The sequence below is a fragment of the Penaeus japonicus genome, unplaced genomic scaffold, assembly GCF_977035675.1.
Source record: "Penaeus japonicus unplaced genomic scaffold, GWHDUDI00000001_assembly GWHDUDI00000006, whole genome shotgun sequence".
Lineage (NCBI taxonomy): Eukaryota > Metazoa > Arthropoda > Malacostraca > Decapoda > Penaeidae > Penaeus > Penaeus japonicus.
The window spans coordinates 3,200,651-3,205,650 of record NW_028234408.1 but is presented as its reverse complement, the minus strand read 5'-3'; the positions used below and the strand labels follow the sequence as shown (position 1 = coordinate 3,205,650).

The following is a 5,000-nucleotide window of genomic DNA, read 5'->3' as shown; positions in this document are numbered from 1 at the left end:
GTGTACATATCTTATCGTTCTTATAATGAAACACAGCGTTCGTGTGTGCGAGTGTTTTTTTTTTCTTCTTCATAAACACTCATGAATTACTGTACATCTGGGTCTTCTGTTTTTATCTCGTCATACAAAACAATTACCAAAGTGTCTCTCTCTCTCTGTGAACCATTTTTGTACATTCATCCTCGTAATTATTTTTGCTTAAACGATATTTTCCAACCCGGAGTCGCATCTCAAATACAGAAGCCATGAAGGGGTAGAACGAACAAAAAGGACACGAAACGCTACGACCCAAAGGCTTTTATTTTCATCCTACTCTGAATTTTGCTGAGGCAGTAAATACGGAGCCATTAATATTCCAGAAGCATTGAAGCTACAAAACAAGTCGGAATGCCATTGTTTGGGGGGGAAAAAATATCTATTCACATATTCTTTATCATATATTTCTCTTCGTTTACGTGAGCATCGCACCAATAACATCCACCAACACAAACAAAAACAAAGAAAGTAAACAAACAAACAAGAACACACTCAAAAATGTTCTTTGCAGATGATTTGCAACAACAAAGACACGTTGAGAGAGATGGTGACCTCAGTTCATTGATTCTCTTTGACCTCGGTACTTCAACAAGGACAATGAAGCTCGTTAGAGATACTTGAACTTTGACCTCTCGTCCCCTTTAACCTCTGTGCTTGATTTACGGTGTTTGTGTTTTGCGTCTTTTTACTGAGTCAATGTCTCCGTTTTCTGTTGCTGGGGATTCTGTTTCTGTTTTCTGTTGTTGTTGTTTATTTCCTTCTGTTTTCTGTTGCTTGATTTCTTATCATCGTTTCCTGTTGCTGGGGTTTCTGTTTCTATTTTATGTTTGTTTGTTTTTTAATCTTTGTTTTCATTTGTTTTCTGTGGATGGGGTTTCTGTCATTGTTATCTGTTGTTGAATTGCCTATTCCCGTTTTCTGTTGCTTAGTTTCCATACCTGGGGATTCTATTTCTGTTTTCTGCCGTTTGTCCGTTTTTCTGTTGCTGGGTTTCCTATCTCCGTTTTTGTTGTTGTTGTTTTAATGTCTCTGTTTTCTGTTGTTGAGATTTCTGTCCCTGTTTTATGGCGCTGGAGTTTTTTCTCCGTTTTCTGCTGTTGGTCCCTGTTTTCTGTTGTTTAGTTTTTATCTCCGTTTTCTGTTACTGGATTATCTATCTCCGTCAGTTGTTAGGGTTTCTATTTTAGTTTTCCGTTGCTGGGTTTTCTATCTCCGTTTTCTGTTGCTGGATGTTCTATCTCCGTTTTCTGTTGCTGCAATCTTAATCCCGTTTTCTTTCACAATGCCTCTGTCTCCAATTTCGTTTGCTGTTTTTTACAGTCGCTCGATCACTATTTACTGTTCTTTCGTTTTTCTCTTTCTCTCTTAAGTTCTCTTTCTCTTCTTCTGTCTCCTTTTTTACTTCTTTCTCTCTGTCTGACTCTTTTACTTCTTTCTCTCTGTCTCTTTCAATCAGCATCTCTCTTTCCCTCTTTCTCTCTCTTTCTTTCTTTCTTTCTCTCTCTCTCTCTCTCTCTCTCTCTCTCTCTCTCTCTCTCTCTCTCTCTCCCTCTATCTCTCTCTCCTCTCATCCTTCTTTTTTGTTTGTAAAACCTGGTTATTCTTTCGTTTCTTTAACATAAAACAAACTTCTCGATTTTAAATCTAGTAAGAGAAAAATAGATCAATTAAACTTTTAATTAAAGTTATTTGTCTGTTATTTTTCAACACTGTTGACGCAGGAGGATGTAAACAAATACATGAATTGTTATATTCGTGCGTTTCCTTGTTTTCTTTTGTATTATTTTTTCGTTGTTATATTCATAATGCAAAAAGAACAGTAACAGTTTGACGTCTTAAGTCCGCGTGGTCGAAATATTTTCCGATCCCTCTCTCCTTTCCTTCATCTACCCTTTAACCTTCTCCTTTCTTCCATCGCTCCCTTCTTCCCTCCCTCTTTCCCTCCCTTCCACACTCCATCTATCTCTCTCTCCATCCACTTATCCCTCTCCTCCTCCCTCCCTCCCGGTCTTCCCTTTTCCTTTCCTCTCTCCCTCCCTTCCTTTCTTCCTCTTTCCCTCACTCATTCTATCCATCCGTTTATCCTTTCCTCCCTCCCTTCCTCCCTCCCACCCTCCCTACTTCCCTCCCTCCCTTCACTCCATCTATCTATCAACCTTCCCTCCCTCTCTATCTCCCTCCTCCCCCTTCTCCTCCCCCCTATCCTCCCCTCCCTCTTCCCTCTTCTCCTTCCCTCCCTCCTCCCCTTTCTCCTCCCCTCCCTCCATCTCTCCCTCCTTCCCTCCTATTCTCCTTCCCTCCTTTCTTCCTTTTCTTCCTCATTTATATCTTGGTGATGATTCATTAAGGTGAAACACCAGGGTCTAGTCTATTTTTTTATAGTATCCTATTATTAATAATTGATTTAGAAAAAATGTCCATTTTAGATAGACACCTGTTGATCTAATTTGATCTATTTAATTTCTAAAATCCAACAGTTCTATCCTTTTAGATATACGGTCTAGAATCATATAGGCAGATAAAATTCTTTTCCGCAGTTTAGTTATACAAGAGAAAGTTAAACACATGTTTGCTATTTCGGAACAAAGGCTGTATGAAACCACTTGATGATATGCATTGGTATATTTAGACATGGGACAAGACTGAAAAAACGACTGACTGAGAGATAAATCCATCTTGACAGGTGGATGGGCTCCTTACTGTCCACTTGTCCACCTCAAGTCTGTCGTCCACACTTCAGTCTTATCCACTTTTTGTCTCTTCTATATGTATTGGATGTGCTCTTTACCATCCACTTATCCACTTCAAGCCTGTTGTCCACACTTCAGTCTTATCCACTTTCTGTCTCTTCTATATGTATTGGAAGTGCTCTTTACCATCCACTTGTCCACCTCAAGGCTGTTATCCACACTTCAGTCTTATCCACTTTTCGTCTCTTCTATATGGATTGGATGTTCTTTTTACCGTCCACTTGTCCACCGCAAGCCTGTTATCCACACTTCAATCCCATCCACTTTCTGTCTCTTCTATATGTATTGGAAGTGCTCTTTACCATCCACTTATCCACCGCAAGCCTGTTATCCACACTTCAATCCCATCCACTCGCTGTCACTTCTATACGTATTGTTAATCAATTTCTCTGCAAACACGAGAATTCCTATACCAATATTTGTACAGGATCGATTTATCTTTCTTTTCTTTTTTTCTTTCCCACTTCCTTCGTGTTCCTTCCCTTCCCGTGGCTTCCTACTTGTCCAGAGACCCGTGTCCAATTGAATGGATTGTTGAAAGGGGAGCTTGGCAACTTGCACATCATGTCACCTTAGATTTGAAAAGTATTCTGACGGATTCTAAGCAATTACGTGAACCAGAGAATCATGATATCGGTTCGTCATTGGTAATTCTCGCATGTGATTGCTTTTTATATATAATTATCTCGGAGACTGACACTTCATCGTATTCATCACATACACGATCGAAACCAGTTACGTATATACCTGTCACGGGGGCGCTGACATGAGAACGAAAATCATTTCAAAAGTATAGTTACAACCGTGTCTAAGAATATAGTATAATTGATGGTTACAAAAAAAAAAAAAAAAAAAAAAAAAAATATAAATATATATATATAATATATATATAATATATATATATATATATAATAATATATATATAAATATATATATACGATAACAAATAATAAAATTTCAATTAATTTTCTTAACATTTTATTCCCCTTTAAGCAGTTATCATCATTAAACAGCACCAAATTCCCTACTTCAGTTTTGCGGCACTGTCAAACATATCCTACTCAGAAAAAAAAAATATATATATATTAATATATATATATATATATATATATATATATATATATATATATATATATATATATATATATATTCTTACGTATTTCTTTCTGTGTCTTTGGATAGATCCTTCAGTTCTTTCAACCTTAACATGATTCCACTTAGATAAGTACCCTTTTCTCAAGACGCTCAAAGGTCCTTCTTTAAGAAACGTAAAAGAGGAAACGTTATTGCTAGCTTTTAAAAACAAAACTAAAAACGTTATTACGGAAAACGTTATTACTAGATAGTTCATGAGACTATTTTTTTTTTTTTTTTTTTTTTTTTTTACAGGAAATGAATGTAATTGCAGGAAACGTTATTACAAACGTTTTTGCTAGATCTGTTATTACAGGAATCTTTATTGCTTAGGAAATTCCAAAGCAATACAAGAAACGTTATTACAGGGAACATTACGTTAAGAAATGTTATGACTACATTCTAAAGCCAACTGATTTTCTACATAGGAAAAACAAAATATTGATTCAGATAGTTTTAATTAATTAAGAATGATGCTACATCTTTTATCTCGATGGCTTTCAAACCGATTAACCACCGATTCTCCAATAAATGTCCAGAAAATGGATAATCGTTTATACATTTATACATATACATGATTTATACATTCTAGAGACGGAAAGTCACTGTTGCAATACTTTTCACCTTCTGTTGCAATACTTCAATTAGAATTCCTATAACTGGTTTGGCTTTTGTTATGTTGCACATGTGACCCCCCCCCTCCCCCCCCAACAAAGGAGCAGGTCTGAGTTTTATTCACTTTCCTATGATTAAAAATGCGAATAAATGAGACTGAATAATTTCCACAGCGCAAGATATATAATTTATGCATTTTGGATTCTTTCGTCATCGGAATTACATCTCTAGCTTTGAGAAAACTATTTCATTCTTATCCTTATATATATTTGTCATAAGGAACTCTATTACTTACTTTCCTGTCAGTTAGGACAGAGGGAGGCATTTTGTGAGGAAAAGGGGGGGGGGGGGTACACGTCCATTGGAAATATGTTTTCTTTTCATCATATGTGACACTCCGTTTCCGTTTTTTGTATTATCTTCTTTTATTTCTTCTTCTTCTTCTTCTTCTTTCTATTTTTTTTC

The 5,000-nt window shown here is 36.4% G+C and overlaps 1 protein-coding gene across 5 annotated transcripts in view; it reads right to left on the bottom strand.

The window, feature by feature from the left end:
• Nucleotides 1-5,000, bottom strand: part of LOC147471635 (uncharacterized) — a 669,089-nt gene that overhangs the window by 366,878 nt on the left and 297,211 nt on the right. The window lies entirely within an intron of this gene.